This window comes from Cucurbita pepo, chromosome 15 (assembly GCF_057944985.1).
Source record: "Cucurbita pepo subsp. pepo isolate OVF chromosome 15, ASM5794498v1, whole genome shotgun sequence".
Classification (NCBI taxonomy): domain Eukaryota; kingdom Viridiplantae; phylum Streptophyta; class Magnoliopsida; order Cucurbitales; family Cucurbitaceae; genus Cucurbita; species Cucurbita pepo.
Genome location: NC_141812.1, coordinates 6,655,574 through 6,675,886, shown reverse-complemented (window position 1 = coordinate 6,675,886; position 20,313 = coordinate 6,655,574). Strand labels below are relative to the sequence as shown.

The 20,313-nt window shown below is 36.4% G+C and overlaps 2 non-coding genes across 2 annotated transcripts; both read right to left on the bottom strand.

The window, feature by feature from the left end:
• Positions 1–209: 209 nt before the first annotated feature.
• Positions 210–289, bottom strand: TRNAL-UAG (transfer RNA leucine (anticodon UAG)). The gene has a single exon. It is a non-coding gene; the product is annotated as a tRNA-Leu (tRNA).
• Positions 290–19,896: 19,607 nt separating this feature from the next.
• Positions 19,897–19,975, bottom strand: TRNAL-UAG (transfer RNA leucine (anticodon UAG)). Its single transcript has one exon. It is a non-coding gene; the product is annotated as a tRNA-Leu (tRNA).
• Between the last annotated feature and the right edge of the window lie 338 nt (positions 19,976–20,313).

Here is a 20,313-nt window from a genome sequence, read left to right as displayed (position 1 = left end):
ATGCGGAAGAAAAACTCTGCCTAAGGTATAACGAAGCCATAAAGTCGAGTGAAAAATGTGAATAGAGGTTGAGTACTCCTTTAGATTTTTCGTGAGCGTGACAAGATCACGAGACACTGGTTGGAGTTGGGTTAGAATCTCTTCACAATAGACGATGAGATTGCAATACGATGCATGGGTCGGACGATGAGATTGAAAAAGTATGATTATGACAGCTGTGGGATTTGAACTCACGCCCTTTTAGACTAGAGCCTAAATCTGGCGCCTTAGACCACTCGGCCAAACTGTCCCAACGAATGTGTCTAGAAAAACCAAGATGATCGAGTATCTCAAGACATGAGATTGCATCACGATACATGGATCGTGTTGTTGGGAACCGAGATAATGATGAGATGCAACATTGTTGTGTCGCACATGATAGAACATGCACGCATAGGCGGCGTGTGTGGTCAAACAAGTTTTGATTCCACATAAGTGATGTTTCAATGTTGAAGGCAAACCTTGCCTATGGTATAACAAAGCCACAAAGCCGAGGTGAAAAATGTGAATGGAGATTGTGTACCCCATAAGGTTTTTGGCTAGCGTGTCAAGATCACGAAGCCGCACATTTGAAGAAGTATGACCGTCACACGATGCACTGGTCGGAGTAGGGCTAGACTCTCTCTATAGTAGACGCGTTTTAAAATCATGAGGTTTTTATAATATGTGCTAGCAGCGGGCTTGAAGGTTTACAAAAAATGAAAATAAATGACAGCTGTGGGACCACGCCCCTTCAAACCAAAGCCTGAATCTGGCACCTTAGACCACTTGGCCAAACTGTCCCGAGAGATGTGTCTACACAACCAAGATGGTCAAGTTATCTCGAGAAGCTATCTCGAGACTTGAGATTGCATCACGATGCATGGGACGTGTTGTGAGGAACCGAGATGACGATGAGATGCAACGTTGTTGTGTCATACACAATTGAACATGCATGCATAGGCAGCGTGTATGGTGAAACAAGTTTTGATTCCACATTAGTGATGTTTGAATGTCGAAGGTAAACCTTGCCTAAGGTCCAACAAAGCCAGGTAAAAAATATGGCAAGGTCCAACAAAGCCAGGTAAAATATATGAATGTAGATTAGAGGCCGCACATTTGAAGAAGTATGACCGTTACACGATGCACTGGTCAAAGTAGGGCGAAACTCTCAATATAGTAGACGCATTTTAAAACCATGAGTTGAATAGCACCCAAAGAGTATTATACCGACCTTGTAGTTGATGGGAATGCTATTTATTATTGGTATCAGAGCCAGGTTTCAATCCTGGGACCTGTGGGTTATGGGCCCACCACGCTTCCGCTGCGCCACTCTAATTTGTTAATTAATATCATTTTGATTCCTAACAGATGCTTTTAAAACCGTGAGACTCACGACGATACGTAACGGGCCAAAGTAGACAATATTTGCTGGCGGTCGACTTGGCTATTACATAACCTAAATCACCATAAGTGAATTCATTCCAAGGAATCTTATGCTTACACTCTTCATTGAGAGCGGTAGTTATCCTTCGAGAAATATACTTTGGAAGTCCTTCAATGAAGTGCATCATCCATAATTAAAGGGTACTATATATCTTGTCATAACCTTAGTTACAATTATATCTTTGTACCATCAGAAGTAGCTAACTTTTCGCATCTTATAATCATAAGAATTTTCTCAAACGTTCAGTATGGATTTCTAGTTTGCCTACGACAAACTTTAAGACAATATATAAAAGGGTATTAATGGCTATTCAACACTTATATCATTCTCCATAACTTGAGATATTCCAATTTCACTTTTTATATTTGTACTTCTCTTTCTTTAGTAGTATGGTTGAGTATCCTTTGCTTTTCTTCGTCGGAGATATGCTTCTCCAACCCATCCTTGAGTACTCCTGTGAAACCAAAAGTTACAATTTGAGAAATAGCGTGGTCAAACTTACCTCGAAGACTATAGGCGCTAGCTCCCATCAACATTTTGTTGATTACATTTACAACTAGATGACCGGATAGACCATCTATATTCCACTTATGTATGAATGTTCCTTCATAGGTGGATTGAGTCATTTGAGTTTTTTCTTCGAATGGAACATCGGGGAAAGAGGGCTTAGGATACCAATTTTTCTTCATCTAGTTTTTTGGACTTTGTTCTCTAATTTAACAATTTTGTTGATGAGGTCTAGTTTTTTTGGGCATCTTTTCTTCTTTGGAAAAATCATTTTTAAAAATTTTGAGGTCATTCTCATATGGTTCATATGACACTAAAAATTTAATTACTTAAGGTTCTATCAAAATTGAAAGATTGTTTAACTTTTCTTCAATGAGAGCAAGTGCCTCTTCTGTTGAGCCGAGACTAATTTTGTCTAAAATAGCTGGTATGAATAAAAGAACTTTCCTCAACTTTTGCGAATCTCACGCCATTAATATTTGCAATAGTTTTTTTTATTTCATTTGTTGTTGTTTTTCCTTGATTTTTTCTTCAATCTTCTTAACTTGTCTTGCAATGGTTGAGAGAATCTTGTTTGAGAAGTTATTTTGATGTTGGATATTTAGGATATCCTTCGAGGTTGTAATGCATTTTTAAGGAATTCTTTATCAGTGAACAATTCATTTGTGATAATATCGATCTGGTTGAAGATAGATGTAGTATCCAATTCGGTTTGAGTTGGAGATCTGGGATTTCCCTCATAATCGACTAAAACTACTTCTTTGTTGTAATCAACCGGCTCTATTTGCATAGACTTTGACATGTTGATTTTTTATGGAGATCTCGAGATTCATGAGGTACTAGATCTCGAGCTTAAGAATCTTTACCTTTGGAAAGAAAATTTAATTTTCATTGAATTTTACTTTTACGCTTTCCATCATCATGTTCGATGACTTGAGCAAACTGTGGGTCTTTCTTGATTGGAAGGCTCACATATTTAAGGATCCAGGTAGAATTCTTAGTAATCTGATCCCATGAAAGGGTTTTGGAAACAGGTTGACGATTTCTCCAGATTTACCTCTATGAGCATAGTAAGTTGTGGGGGAGACATTTGAATGCTTCTGATAAGATGTTAAGGTTCTCTATGTGAACATCAAACATGAGGGCAGAAAGGATATGACGATCCTTTAACGAAAAGTAAATAGTTTTGATATGTCTTTCGACAAATGGTCATTTACAAGATCTGCCACAAAGGAAAAACACTGAATTTCTCAACTCAATGTCTAGGCTACTAGCAGTTTTAGCCCAGACATCTTCGGTAGGTGATTTTTAAAAGATTCTTCAAGGGTCCGCCTCAATCGGTTTAGCGTCTTCTCCTTCCATCATTGAAGAAGAACACACAATATATGACCTTAATGATCGTTCTTAGATTCACATCCTCAAGGTTTGTAACAACAAACGCCACCGACCAGAATTGTCATTTGAAAATGATGATTCCTTCGACACTATGAGTCATTTGAAAATTTTATATTCCATCATAAGTTTTTGGCATGATTATTAGATTATGACATGTTTAACAAGATTTGCGTGAGGATTGTTATATGGTTGCAATGGCACATTACCCCTGTCCTATAAAATGTGGCCCTTATTTGCATATTTTTCCAAGCCACGATTTATGCCTGAGCTAATGATTGATCTTAATCTTAAAATAGATAACATTTTCTATGGTTGATGAAAGAAACAAGAAAGTAAGAGATGGCATAGGTGTGCCAATATTGCTCCCCAACCCATGGTGAGTATAAGTGCAAAATTAACTGTAAAAAGACTTGATATAACTCTACTTTTGGAGAGTTATCAAAAAGAAGAAAAAAAAAAAGGTTGAAATTAACAAAAGAAGAGACGAGGAGCAATATCATTGCAATAATGAAAGCAAAGTTGAGACTAAGTTTGTTTGCGATTATGTTGTATTGTAAATGGTTTGATGAGATGAGGTTCGTTTCATTGTTGTCCATCCCATTGTATAATCTTTGGGACAATATTCAATTAATTTGCTAATATGAATTTTAGAAATACAACATTAAATGGGAGGTTATGAATTTAATACACTAAGATTACCATTTACAAACTTAATGTAAAGACCACAAAAGGGATGCAAGTAATGAATTGGGATCAAGTTTTTATTTCTTCCAAAGGATGGAAAGAATTAAAAAAATATATATATATCATTTTAATCTCACCCCTAAGAAATATTTTTCGGGTTGACCGGTTACAACAGCCCAAGTCCACCGCTAATAGATATTGTCTGCTTTGATCTGTTACAATAGTCCAAGCTTACTGTTAACAATAATTGTCTTCTTTGATATGTTACAACCGTCCAAGCCCACCGCTAAAAAATATTGTCCGTTTTGAGCCGTTACATATTGCTCTCAACCTCACGGTTTTAAAACGTGACTGCTTGGGAGAAGTTTCTACGACATTATAAGGAATGTTTCGTTCCCCTCTCCAACCGATGTGAGATCCTACAGTTACATTTTTATTATACTTCGAAGTTTAGTTTTCATTTGGTTATTGGTTCGAATATTTTACATTTTACTCCTAATTGTCACTTATGCTCAGTTTGGTCTTTAGCATTATCTTTTGGTTAATTAATTTAAAATTATTATGATGCTGATCCATTTTGTATCATATCGAAGAGATTCCTAGGTTCGGGCAGAAGAAGCAATGTCACTCGATCACTATCAAAATGACTGCAATCTTTTTTGTCCGTGAGGATCCCAATCCAAACAGAGCGCCTTCTACTTCTAATAGGTCATGAACTAGATCAGAATCATTTTCATCGAGTCCATAAGAAGTGTTCCCATTTTATTCATCGGGTCCGGATAGAGACCAAAGGTCTTGAACGATCGATCCAGCAGAACAACTCAAAAAATAAAAAAGTATCGTTAATTTCTTCATAAATTTTTGTAAAAATTTATTTAATTCTTTTAAACATTTATAGATATTAACCTTTTACAAACCAAAAACATCGTAATTAGTAAAAATTCATGGATGAAAATGTAAATTATGTGTAACGTCTCTAATATTAAGGTATGCAATATACATATTATGAGAGTTTTCAAATGTTTTAATGAAACCTTGGAGCCTTTATAGAAATATTTCAAATATTTACTTGACAATAAAATTTAAATTTATAGTTATGAATCATGTTTTTAACAGAAAAAATGTTAGGACGAGAATGACTATTTAAAAAAACACCATAAGTGACCCTATTGTTAAGATAAAAAAAATACACACATGTAAGTCTTTCAATGTCTAATGGGACCTAAAATCATATTCTGGTTTTAGGCTTATTTAAGACAAGGTCGTAGTACCGGACTAGTGAGGAAGGTGAAAACATCAACCATGTGATGACTCCAGTATTTTTGTGTATTAAAATGCATCTACTAAATTTTTTTTTATGTTTTCGGGTATAGACAAGGGCGTGGCACGCGAGAGGGACGAGGAGATTGAACTGATTCTGATCTTTTAATAACTTTCATAGTATTGTAATTTTTTTTTAATGAATTGTGCTCATCTTATAGAGTGAAAAGTCAAAATTAAGTTGTAGTCTTGTTGTTCGTTGTTCGCTGCCACCACAGATTCCTTTTTCTCCCGCACATAATCCCACACTAAAAAGAGAGAGCATAGAGCTTTGACTGGTCCTACTAACACAAAGTAAGGACTTGAGCATGAAGTGGCTAATCAAGAATGCTCTGTTTATTGTTTTTAGTTGAAAGATTTGGATTTTCGGCAGCAAAGACACTTGCCCGTAAGATATATGACAACTAAAGTATAACTACTCAAGCCCTCCACTAAGAGATATTGTCCGCTTTGGCTTGATATGTATCGTCGTCAGCCTCATGGTTTTAAAATGTGTCTATTAGGAAGAGGTTTCCACACCCCTGTAAGGAATGTTTCGTTCCCCTCTCCAACCAATGTGGGATCTCACAATCCACCCCTTTGAGGGCCTAACGTCCTCGCTAACACACCGCCCGGTGTTTGGCTCTGATACCATTTGTAACAGCCAAGCCCAACTTTGTCTGCTTTGGGCCATTACAAATGGTACGAAAGCCAGTCACCAGACGACGCAAAGACTAGTCGGAGTAAGGCTAGACCCTCTCCATAGTAGATGCGTCATAAAACCTTGAGGCTGACGACGATACATAACGGCCCTATAAAACGTTCTATAAAACGACAGAATTCACGCAGTCATCTCTCATCTACCTCAATCGCTCATCCACAATAATCATACTCGAACTCATAAATCATAAATGAAAAGTAATTTTTCAATTTAATCTAATATATAATATTGAAATACATGGTTTTATCACAGTCTTATTCATTTGTGTAAAGCATATTGCAATGAAAATAATGGTATTTATTGAATAGTTGTTGAGAGCCACTTCTTAGTTTTGAGTGGTATCACTGATGTTGTCATGGTGGAAGCTGAAGTGCGGCGACGGGCTCTTAGGTACGCAAAAACACAGCCCAAATTTGCACTCACAAACCTTAGGATTAAAGCAATCTTGGACAGTGTTGCACGTAATATGTATATGACTTCCTTGTATTCCCAATGGTTTGCTTGTCACTGTTCATCAAACAAAGTAATACTCAAATTAATATCAAAATAAATCTAATGACTCAAAAAATTCGATCAACCCAACCCAACCTGTGCGGTTCGAGTTAGGTTATGAACTTATTTGGACTGAATTCAAATAACTGAAAACTTTTATGATTGAGTTGGTTTAAGGGTTCTCCCGAAACTAGATGGATTGACTGAACCAATCTGGTTCGAGTTCAGTTATGAACTTATTTGGACTAGATTCAAATAACTGAAAACTTTTATGTGTGAGGTTGTTTATGGGTTCCCCAAAACTAGATTGAACCAAAACCATCTAAATTGATTGTTAATTTTAAAATATACATTTTTGTGTACAATAAAATTATATATACTTATTTATTTTATTTCATGATTATTTATTTTCTACTAGATCCGGTAAAAGTGTTTATATATATGTATTTATTTTATTTCATAATTATTTATTTTCTACCCGATCTGGTTAAAGTAATTTTTCAAAATATATGTTGAATTGAGTTCTACTGGTTCGTTCTTTGGTAACCCTAAAACTTATTAGTTTGAATCTTTGTACAATCAAACTTACGTTTAATTTTAAGATATACATGTTTGCTCACAAAATTGAATTGCAAATGGTAACCAAACGTATGAAAATAAATAAACATATATTTTACAAACTAATTTTTATTTTTATCAAAATAAAAAAATTGAATAAATAACTCGAACTACCTGAACCAACTATCTATCCCAAAAAATTTATGGTCGAGTTGGGTTGAGTTGGATTCATTATATAACAAGGGTTGTTTATGCTGAAAAATTTATAATGCAAATAATTGGGTTCGGTCTAGAAAATCTCATAATCTGACCTGACCCGACTCAACCCTCAAACACTTATACATTTTTTAATAACTACAAGATACCTGTATCGAAGACGGTGAAGAACAAGATGATTGCACTTGTACATTTTTGGGGGCTGATAATTCTACCCAAACTCTTATATAATTGAGAATATTTACTCCTTTCCAAATTAGGTAATATGAAACCAAAATATGGTATGATAACTAAAATGGGAAGATTAAAAGAAAAAAAAAAAAAAAACTAATGTACAAATCAATGAATAAATTTATTTAAGGTCGTCACTGTATAAATATCATTAACATTGAATGCGGAAATACTTTATTTAAACTTTCATAAGACGACATCTTCATTTTAAGATACAGTCATTTTCTTACGTGTTTTGAAAACACTTTTAAAAATGACACAACAAAAGAATAAATAATTTAAATAAACGTTTAAATTAAAAGCATCCTATTCTAGCCTAAGTCTAAGAAAATAATACAACTACCCTATGCATGTGTCATGGTCTCGAATTACAATGTTGTCGTCAGCCGTACAGAAATGCCTTGCCTTAACTTGAAATAGAGGTAACACGTGGCTTGAGTATTTTGAGAAATACTCAGGAAATGACCCCGTTATTGGGATTAAATGCAATAAACATGCGAATGCAATGACGGAACCTATCATATCAGTCTTTTTTCCCACGATACTATATTAATGGGCAACTTAGATGTGTGTCATATACTCTACACACAGCCCATACGTGCAAGTACAAGCTCATTAGATAGTTCGTACACCGCTGGACCCCTTTTCTTGTCGGACAAGCCTACTCTGGTAGCTTCTTATGCTGGACACCCATTAGAATTAATAACCGCAATGGCAGCATTATCTAAAATATAATAATACTTCATCTGTCTAGTGGTGTATGTGTCCGTACCCTCGTGATGGAATAGGGGTATCCCCCAATGCATGAGCATAATGCATGAAGTCTCGATTAGGGTCGAGAAATGCACACATGCAAATATGAGTTCGTGTCTAGTGGCATAAAACATCATGTCTTGGCTTTGGCTCTAATTTCATTTTTTGGTGGATTTGGATGCATTGTACTTTTCTACACACTGCCCACACACATGCTCCCCGCTTGGGTTCTAGATGCTCTATTTTATTTTTTTCTATTGAGGAACCTAAACCAAAGCTTGAGAGATAGTCATAAATATAATAATGAGGGATGTATATGCTCTCTATAAGAGAGGAGCAAAGATGTTCCCCAAACCGACTAGATTCCATAAGGGAATTGAACGTTATGTCCATGATAGATCTCACCTGAACCGTCTCATCATAATATAATAATTATAATCGTAATCATAATATAAATCATTATGACAATAATTTTTAGATAACTCTCTTTCTCTCTCTTTCTCTCTTTCTTGTCCTTCTAAATTGAGCATTTTTTAAAGGTTACTACTATATCAAGCTACTCTTTCTTTTTAAATAGAAACTAACTGCACACCGGAGACGAGAGTGTGTATGAACTATGGAAATATAGAGTTCGAGATAGAGTCGAGTCTCGATTTTTGACTCATGATGTCTTTGTCATGTATATGATTCTTTATGATATGTTGTTATATGAATAATTTGTTGCATTAAATAGCTTCATGTGGAACGAGCATGTTAGTGTATCTTGTATTCGTATGATATACTATGACCCGAAACCTTAAGAGGCACGCGAACTAAACAAAAATATCATTTATTTATTATGAGAATCTAAATACAGGGTCACATCGATCAAGTTCTTTATGATCATCTTCATTATATTGATTAGTTGTTTTGAGGCACTTCTTTGATCTCCTTGTTGTCTTCTAAATGAATGTTCATACTCATCTTGTGAGAGTTGGAGTTGAAGTTGAAGGGATGCTTCTTGCCATGACAAAAGCAGATGTTTAATTTACAATCACAAAACACATTATCCCTACAATCATCTGCAGCCCTGCATGAAATACCTTTAAGATAGTTGCCTTTTGTGCCTAATGGTTTGGTTGTACCTGCATACGTAAATAATTTTCAATCAAATTTGAGCCATCTAGTCACGTATAATCAAAGAGTACTAAATTTCAGCTCGATGTCTAGGTTTCTTAGCATTTGAAGGCTCCGACATTCTCCTGCAACATGCTCACGTTACCTAGTCCTCGGTTCTAAGAGGGAAGACAGTCCCGACATACCAACATGTTTTGTTCTCACTAACATACTGAGAAGTCATCCAACATAATGAAAATTACGCTTAATTTTTTAGGTCATGTGATTGAGCCATTGAAATGAAATTTACACGGTGTTTGTATCTACTAGGAGAGGTGTCGCCTAATACCGTTTATAATCTGAAGTCGATACTTGATGGCATCGACATTAATCCTATGCAACCCTAGCGACATGGTCAAGTTACTGACACCTAGTTTCTAAGAGGTGAAGAATATCACCAAAGACTCACATGGGTCATTTCGACATGATTTGATCTCAATCATATGCTTCTTAGGAAATTTTCTAGGAGGATACCTAAAAACAATTGCTTCCTAAAAAACACACTTAATTTTAAAGTTCCTACAGATTGAAACTCTTTTTATATATATATATATATATATTTAATTTATAATGCCTCGTGCCGAAGATTTAGATCAAGATTCGAAATTCAGATTCAACATCTGATGGCCTCGACATTCCACTCTGACAAGATCACATTACTTACTCCTTGTTTCTAAGAGTGAAAACTATCCCCACAGATCAACACGAATCATTTCAACATATTATATCCTCACTCAACATATAATTAATCCATGAAAAACACACATAAAGTTATATATACAATTCGTAATATCTATACATACAATTATTTTATCAACATTTCCCTCAATATTATCATAAAATTTAAATATAGGCTTTTAAAATGAAGAACAACAAAACAGAAGAAAAATAAATGAGATTGAAAGTTACCCAAAGAAGAGACGAGGAACAATATCATCGCAACAATGAAAGCCAAGTTGAGACTAAGTTTGTTTGCTATTATGTTGTATTGTAAAATGGTTTGACGGGGTGAGGTGAGTTTCATTGTTGTCCATCCCATTATGGGACATTCAATTACTTTACTAATATTTGATTTTAGAAATACAACATTAAATGGGATGTTATTTATTTAATACAAGAAGAAATATTATGATTAACAAAATTAACCTACCAGATCACAAAAGAGATGCATGTAATGAATTAGGATCATTTTAATCATTTGAAGAAAAAACAAGATATATCATTTTAATAACTACAACATATTTTAAACCTATTATGGCGAAGAACAAGATGATTGTAGCTAGGAAAGCTAACTTGATAGAAATGTTCTTGTCCATGACTTTGGAAGGGATTTTAGAGATTTTTGGGTGATGATAATTTTGTGTCTTCAATTTTGTACCCAAAACTTTTATATAATTGAGGAATATTAGCCAAATTAGGTAATATGAAACCAAAATATGGTATGATAACCCAAATGGGAATAACTAAAAAGACTAACCTACAATAATCAACCAATGAATTTTTCAAAATTTGATGGTAATGGTCCTATATTTTGGATGTGATTCAAATAGAAATACTTTTGACCTCTAAACAAATATTTCAAACCTTTATTTTTAATGGTAGAATGAATATTGAAAAATACTCCGGAAGTGACCCCATAGTGACTCTTGTAAAACGAAATTAAAAGAGAGAAAAATATAATAAATGTTGGATTTAGCACAAAAGATTTCGTTCTATAGCCTCCATAGGAGAAGCCAACAACCGTTTATATGTCCTTTTCATTACTGTAAATTTTTTTTTTAATGATAGAATGAATATTGAAAAATACTTAAGAAGTGACCCCACTATTAAGGTCGGAAAATGCACGTATGCAAATATGATTTTGTGTCTTGTGGATTAAAACATCATGTTTTCGCTTTGGCTCTAATTTCATTTATCGGTTGATTTGGATGCATTGTACTTTTCTACACACTCCCCACACGCATGCTCTGTGCTTGGGTTCTAGATGCTCTACTTTATTTTTCTATTGAGGATAAACCTAAACCATAACTCGAGAGATAGTTGTCCATATAATAATGAGGGATGTATAAATTCTCAAGAAGAGAGGAGCATAGATGATCCCCAGACCAACTAGATTCCATAAGGGAATTGAAAGTTGGGTCTACGGTAGATCTCACCTAAACCGTCTCATCATAATATAATAATCGCAATCATAATATAAATAATTATAACAATAATTTTTAGATTACTCTCTTTCTTGTCCTTCAAAATTGAGCATTTTCTAAACATTGTTACTATATCACACTACTCATCTTTTTAAATATAAACTAACTGCACACCCGAGACGAGAGTGTGCATGAACTATGGAGCTATAGAGTTCGAGATAGATTCGAGTCTCGATTTTTGACTCATGATGTCTTTGTCATGTATATGATTCTTTATGGTATGTTGTTATGAATAATTTGTTGCATTAAATAGCTTCATGTGGAACGAGCATGTCAGTGTATCTTGTATTCGTATGATATACTATGACCCGAAACCTTAAGAGGCACACGAACTAAACAAAAATATCGTTTATTTATTATGAGAATCTAAATACAGGGTCACATCGATCAAGTTCTTTATGATCATCTTCATTATTTTGATTAGTTGTTGAGAGGCACTTCTTTGATCTCCTCGTTGTCTTCTAAATGAATGTTCTTACTCATCTTGTGAGACTTGGAGTTGAAGTTGAAGGGATGCTTCTTGCCATGACAGAAGCAGATGTTTAATTTACAATCACAAAAAACATTATCCCTGCAATCATCTGAAGTCCTGCATGAAATACCTTTAAGATAGCTTCCTTTTGTGCCTAATGGTTTGCTTGTACCTGCATACATAAACAATTTCCAATCAAATTTGAGTAATCTAGTCACGTGTTGTAACACCCTAAAAGTGAAGGAAAGCCACCTATGCATGACCCAAAAGATCCCAGAAAAGAAATTATGAGAATTAAGCAAGGAAACGAGACTTAGTAAGTCATTTCTATACCTTAAGGAGTAATCTTAAGGACTTAAGACCTTTGGAGAATGATTGGAATGAAAGCATAAGCGAAAGGGACGAAAATGTCATTTTTCCAATATCAAGGATCTTGCGAGATTTTTAATTCCTTATCTAGAAGGAATTTCAAGATGTTCAAGACCGGAGAAATGACCAACAAGAGATGAAGAATTTTTAGGAAAATTGTGGATTTTTTGAGAAAATAATAATAAAATATTCGAAAAGTGGCAAATTACCAAAATACCCTTGAAGTTAAGGATAATTACGGATTTACCATTCTGCTAAAAAATCAGAACCTTCACAGTGCCTTCTGCACAAAATCCTTCGAATGTTGAGTCTCAGCCGTTGGATCACCTCCAAACTTGTATATATTCTAGAAAACTCACGGATCGTCACATCCAACGGCTAGGATTCAAAACCAACGTCGGTGAGGCTCTGATCGGAATAGATATTTCCAACGGATTTTCTAGAAAATCCAACCGACAATTCACGATGATTCTGGAGCTCCCAATGTTGGTTTAAGTTTCCCCTATAAATTCTGTAGTTGGGGCAATCATTTGGAACAAGAATGGAGCAAGGTCGAGCACCTAGCTATTCGCAATAAGTGTTTAGATTTTGGGTCTCCTACTCTCAGGCTTCTTCCAAATTCGAGAGCAATTCTCCACCATTTCCTTTCAAACTTGTTCCTATAGCTTCTAAACAACATTACCCACAAGTTTTACGAAGGAATAGAGTCCTGAAAGTGCCTAGAAGCCATTCGCCCAATCCAATCTTCCATTAAAAAGCTTCAAGGAAAACTCAAAATTCCAATCCAAGGATATACAAGTATTCTTCGAGCAAGGACGACCCCAATAGGTTTCTGCACCTCCAAGGAATGTTTTCATAGAAGACCGCGAAGAGAAATAACCTCAGGAACGTTCCCAATTGAAGAAAATCCGTTTCGGGCTCAAATTGGAGGTAAGTGTCGAATTCCTATCTACGGCCACTTTTTCTTCAAATTAAGGATTCCTTTAGCTTCAGAAAAAAGAAGATGAGTAACTTTGATGAAGGAATAAAGAGCTGAAACGTCAAAGAACATGATACCCAAGAGATTGTAAATTGGAGGCGTCGGGTAACTTGCAGACCGAGAGTGATTTCTCAAAATTAAGGTCCTACACTCAAAGTCATTCCTCCAAACTAATTCCTTTAGATTAAGGGAACAATAAGGAAGAGGTTTCGTGACGAAATCGAGCCTAAAAAACCCCTAGAATCGGCTACCCAATAAGAAATCCTCTGTTTTTACTCCAGCGAGAAATCATATTTTGGACGAAATTTGGAAGCAAATATCTTAGGCTACAATCCGATGAGAAGGTAAAAAATCAATCCCTAGCTCTTCCTTGTAACACCTTCTTTAAGTTTTATGAAGGAATCGAGGGGACGAACAGTGTGATAGGAGTTGGGGAGGGCGAGTTTACGACGGCGGCGCGAACGGTCGCACGCGCCTTCTCCCTGTCTGGAGGAAGAAGACGATGACGTGGGCGGTTCAGTTGTACTGGCCATGTCAACCCAAAACTCAACCTTCCCTCGGTTTTTCTCAATTTTAACCCCCTTCCAGATGGATTCTCATGAAAAACTCTATGGTTCCAGAAAGTAGACATAATAAGGAGTGTGTGAAAGGAAAGTTGAGGTAAATCGGGTACCGGAAGGTCAAGAACAGAGGTCCTGAATGTCGACAACGAGGTAAGTAGCCACCTTGGATTTTTTTGTTAAGAAATACTTGCAGGAATCGCTTGGATTTTCATATGAACACTAAGTACGAACTAGGATTAGATGAAAGAAAAACTCAAAGAACCGCGAGTTAAGACCTTAAACCTATCAAATTGCTCGGTAATTAGGTAACATTAGAATAACCCACTAGATGAACTCCGCTGCCTATAAAATTTTAATTCTGAGCATATTATAGCATTTTGAGGTTCTAAATGAAGTTTAGTAGTCATTAGATAAGGATAAGTGGGTAAACCAAGAAATGGTGCAAAATGACCATAATGCCCCTAAGGATATCTACCTACAGTTCCTGACCTAGATGACCTCCAAATGCTATGAAACCCTGAAGTAGATCCTATTTTATGATGTTTGATGATTTTGTAAAGTTGAAAGGGATTGGAACACGTTAAGTAGCAAAACCAAGAATTAGGGGTGAAATGGCCAAAATGTCCCTAGGACTCTTATGAGATTTCAAGGTCTATACGTGCTCCGGATGATTTGCTACTTCTTATAAGGTCGATTATGAAGGACATGATGATAAGTTTGAGGTTTCAAGTTGATTGGAGTAAGTTTGGAACCTAAACCAAGTTAGGATCCAAGAAACACCTAAAGGAAACACCACAAGACTTCAGACTCTTCTAGAACCCTCTAAAGAACTCCCTAAGAATCTATGACCTTCTAGAACAACTTACACTAAGATGGGTTCATATGGTTACAAATACAAGTTACAACTTATGTCTCAAGGAATTAAGGACCTTAGAAACTTACAAGATTAAGAACCAAGAACAAACAACACACAAGCTTTACAACTACCCAAGCAAGAAGAATGCTAGGTACCACTCAAGGACGAGGGATCAAGGTCCCCAAACTCAGAAACAGAAACTCAAGAATGCTAGGTAATACTCTAATCATGTCCAAAGTGACCCATGACCTCCCACCAAGCGGTGCCCAATAATTCCTCTTCTAGGTGGGATGCCTTGCACCATGTTTCCTTTGCAGGATGTCATGCCTCAAGTTTCCCTCACCTATTAGAGATGCCCTGCAGACTTGCAGGATGATGTTCAAGTATGCACCGAGCAAGTGACCTTTATGGTCTATCAAGGGGAGTAGTCTAAGGTCACGGAGGAACAAGAAGAGAGTAAGTTACCTTATCCACGAATCAAGAACCTCCTAAGACCTCCCACGGTACAGCATGTTCATGACTTAGACTACGCTACTTGGAACGCATGAAGCCTTTAGCGTAGGTAAGCAGACTGTATTATAGGGCAAGCCCTTGATGCAGTATTAAGACTACATCGCTTGGAACGTAAGAAGCCTTGGATGTAGGATTTCAGACTATGTCGCTTGGAACGCATGAAGCCTTGGGCATAGGTTAAGCAGACTGTATTATATGGAAAGTCCTTGATGTAGGTTTTCAGACTATGTCGCTTGGAACGCATGAAGCCTTGGGCATAGGTTAAGCAGACTGTATTATAGGGCAAGCCTTTGATGCAGTTTTAAGAGTACATCGCTTGGAACGTAAGAAGCCTTGGATGTAAGTTTTTAGACTATGCCGCTTAGAATGCATGAAACCTTTGGCATAGGTTAAGCAGACCATATCGAAGGGCAAGCCCCAAGATGCGGTAAGACTACGTCGCTTGGAACACATGAAGCCTTGGACGTAAGTTAAAGCTGTGTCGCTTAGAACGCATGAAGCCTTGGACGCAAGATTCTCAGGTACATGTCTAGTGCCGTAAATCCTAGGGGAAGTGTCTTGGAGAACGAATCAATAATAGAACAAGAACCAAGAATACCAAGAACAAGAGAAAGATAAAGGACTAGAACATGGATCAAGATCCTAGTTCTAAGGACAAGAACCAGGAACAAATGACCAAGAACCAAAAACCATAGTGCTAAGGCCCTTAAAGGAAAACCAAGGTTTTAGGGTTTAAGAACCAAGGTCCTCAAGAAAGATCAAGATAAGAACCCTAAGTCAAGAACAAGAATTAAAGGGGCTTAAGTACTTAAAACAAGAACAAGATCAAGAACAAGCAAGAACAAAGAATGTGGTACCCTAGCATATCAAGGACACGATTAAGAGCCTACAAGTAGGCTACTTACTGAGTCTTGTACTCATTCCTTATTCTCCAATTTTTTTCTAGGTAATAAGGAGCTGGTCGAGGTCAGGAGCGGAACTGGATCTGGTGCCATAGACTAACCTCACCTGTCGTCTCAACCCTTTTATTTTAAAATGTTTTGCGTCTGTTCCTTATTCTGTCTTTTAACTATTATGTTGTATTTTAAATTACTAATGTGCGCACACTATTTTGGTATAATGTAAATTATGTTTTAAATTTTAATGATTTTATTTCGCAAAAAAATTTACCCATCTTTTTTAGCCATCGCATTAGCCATGTCCTGACAGAGAGCTTCATTTGTGTAAATGAGTGCAAACAATGGCCAACAATTCCTTGAGTGTACACGTGAATAAAGTGTTGAGTGTTCACGTGATAAAGTGTTGTGAGGTCTTTTGTATTTTCTTAACCTACTTTTGCAGCAAAGTTTTATAAATAGATTCGACCATGAATCCTCTTGAAGAAGTGGAGAATGATACGAATCAAGACATCTCAATCATTGAATGCTTTTAAGGAAATATAAGCTTAAGGAAGATGAGTTTTATTTATCATAGTTACAAATTTTTTTTGTGGATCTCACTAATGTATTTTATGAATTTTATTCACATTTAGGTTACATTTATGGTAACAACAAGGAAAAAAATAAAAGAGTTAGCGATCTCGTGGGAGCAACCACCCTCGCATCAGAAATCTCGCGATAGACATAAATGCATTTTATGACTTTATATTTCCTTAATGCATTTTCAGTGAGCGCCAAAGATCTAGTAGAAGTAGAAAATAGGCCAAAGAGACAAAACCGATAGACTTTTGGATCCAGGTTCAACACGGGTGGCCCAACAAGCACTAAATCACTCCCAGCAGCACACGACCTGAAAAGGACACTCTTCGAGAAATGCATGTGTGACCTGACAAACTAGTCATGCTCTTCTCATGTGCAGCGCACACGCTTCCCACATCAGTCGCAACTCACACGACTCGTGTGTCAACTCCATCATCATTTGTTTTCTAGTTTTTGGATATATATGTTTATTTTCATTTCTTATATGATTTCGATTTATTTACGAATTTTATTTTTATTATGTAAGTCCATGGGACTGATGAAACATTTAAAATGAATATTTCCACATAAAAAGATCACATCATGCATATGGTAGGACTCTATTTTAGTAAAAAAAAATAAGATCGTTACATTTTCATAGTGGTTAATTATAGTCCTAAAAGTATGAATGACACAACTCTTAAAATTTCTCATTTTCATAGTGGCTAACTATAGTCCTAAAAGTATGAATGATACAACTCTTAAAATTCCTAGTGGAAGGTTAAGGGTTTCATGTTGAGGCTATATATAACCACTTATGTTGTCTTGTAGACTTGAAAAAGGTAGTAAAAAGATCATTTATGCCTTCTTTTAACTAAGTAATAAGTTTTTTTTTGTAATGCTATGTAGTTTACGTTGTATGTTTAGTATCATCTAAGTTTGACATGATCGATCTTGCCTGCGGAGTGATTCAAATCTCAAACAAGTATTTTTTTTCTCTGAGATATTCAATCAACAAAGTAATTTGTTATCATGAAGCATGATTTAACTTCAGTTTGATGACAGAGACGCCTCGTGGAGGGACACTGAAAGAAGGACAATCAAACCAAAAAAGATAGGTGAGTGATGTGTGGTTGGCTGCCACTTTTATGTATTGTAGGATAAGTAGTGTCCCTTATTTTTGCTGACTATGTTATTTCACATGTAGTATGATGATATCAAAGCTAGGTTTCAATCGTGGGACCTGTGAGTTATGGGCCCACCACGCTTCTGCTGATATTAATCATTTTGATCTCTACCTTTCATCATAGATGTTTAGTTCACTTATGGCAAACTTGGAGACAGTATATAAAAAGGTATTAACGGCCCTTTAACCCTTATATCTATCTCCATGACTTGAGACATTCTAACTTTACTTTTGATATTTGTACTAGTTTTTCTATATTTGTGCTACTTTTTTTTTTTTTTAATTTAATTTTATTATTTTTATTTTTTTATTATAGTAGTATGATTGGGTGTCCTTTGCTTTTCTTCGTCGCCAGATAGCTTTCATCTATGCTTTCCGTTATGATGTTCGATGATTTGAGTAGATTGTGAGTCTTACCTGATTGGGGGGTTCTCATCTACAATGAGATGCAACGTGTTGTGTCGCACATGGTTAAACATGCATGCATAGGCGGCGTGTGTGGTCAAACAAGTTTGAATTCCACATAAGTGATGTTTGAATTCCACATAAGTGATGTTTGAATTCCGAAGGAAAATCCTGCCCAAGGTCCAACAAAGCCACAAAGCCGGGTGAAAAATGTGAATGGGGATTGAGTACTCCTAAAGGTTTTAAAAAAATAAAAATAAATGACAGTTATGGGATTAAAAACCAATCACTTTTTAAACTAGAGACTAAATCTAGCACCTTGGACCACTAAACCAAACTATCCCAACAATTGTGTTTGGACTACTAAGATAGTCGAGCTATCTCAAGACATGAGATTGCATCACGATGCATGGGTCGTGTTGTTGGGAACCGAGATGACCATGAGATGCAATGTTGTTGTGTTACAAATGATTGAACATGCACACATAGGCGGCGTGTGCGGTCAAATAAGTTTTAATTCCACATTATTCATGTTTGAAACCCGTAGGCAAACCCTGCCTAAGGTCCAACAAAGCCACAAAGCCACAAAGCTAGATGAAAAATATGAAAGGGAATTAAGTACTCCTTAAGGTTTGTCATGATCGTGTCAAGATCACAAAGCCGCACATTTGAAAAAGTATGACTTTGACACGATGCACTAGTCGGAGTTGGGCTAGACTCTCTCCATATTAGACGCGTTTTAAAACCACGATGTTAACAACGATAAATAAAAAGTCAAAACAAACAATATGTGTTAGCAGCGGGCACGAGGCTTTACAAAAAATTAAAATAAATGACAGCTGTGGGATTTGAATCCATGCCCTTTTGAACCAGAGTCGATGTCTAGCACCTTAGACAACTCGGCCAAACTATCCCGACGAATGTGTTTGGACAAATCAAGATGGTCGAGCTATCTCGAGACATGAGATTACAATACGATGCATGGGTTGTGCTGTTGGCAACCGAGATGACGATGAGATGCAACAATGTTGTGTCGCACATGATTGAACATGCACGCATAGACGGCATGTGTGGTCAAACAAGTTTTAATTCCACATTATGGATGTTTGAATGCGGAAGAAAACTCTGCCTAAGGTATAACAAAGCAATAAAGTCGAGTGAAAAATGTGAATAGAGATTGAGTACTCCTTTAGATTTGTCGTGAGCGTGACAAGATCACGAGACACTGGTTGGAGTTGGGTTAGAATCTCTTCATAATAGACGAGTTTTAAAACCATACCCTTTTAAACTAGAGCCCAAATCTATCTGGCATCTTAAACCACTCTCGACTAAACTGTACGACAGATGTGCTATCTCTAGACATGAGATTGCAATACGATGCATGGGTTGGACGATGAGATTGAAAAAGTATGATTATGACAGTTGTGGGATTTGAACCCACGCCCTTTCAGCCAGAGCCTAAATCTGACGCCTTAGACCACTCGGCCAAATTATCCCAACGAATGTGTCTAGAAAAACCAAGATGATCGAGAATCTCAAGACATGAGATTGCATCACGATACATGGATCGTGTTGTTGGGAACCGAGATAATGATGAGATGCAACATTGTTGTGTCGCACATGATAGACATGCACGCATAGGCGGCGTGTGTGGTCAAACAAGTTTTGATTCCACATAAGTGATGTTTCAACGTTGAAGGCAAACCTTGCCTATGGTATAACAAAGCCACAAAGCCGAGGTGAAAAATGTGAATGGAGATTGTGTACCCCATAAGGTTTTTGGCTAGCGTGTCAAGATCACGAAGCCGCACATTTGAAGAAGTATGACCGTTA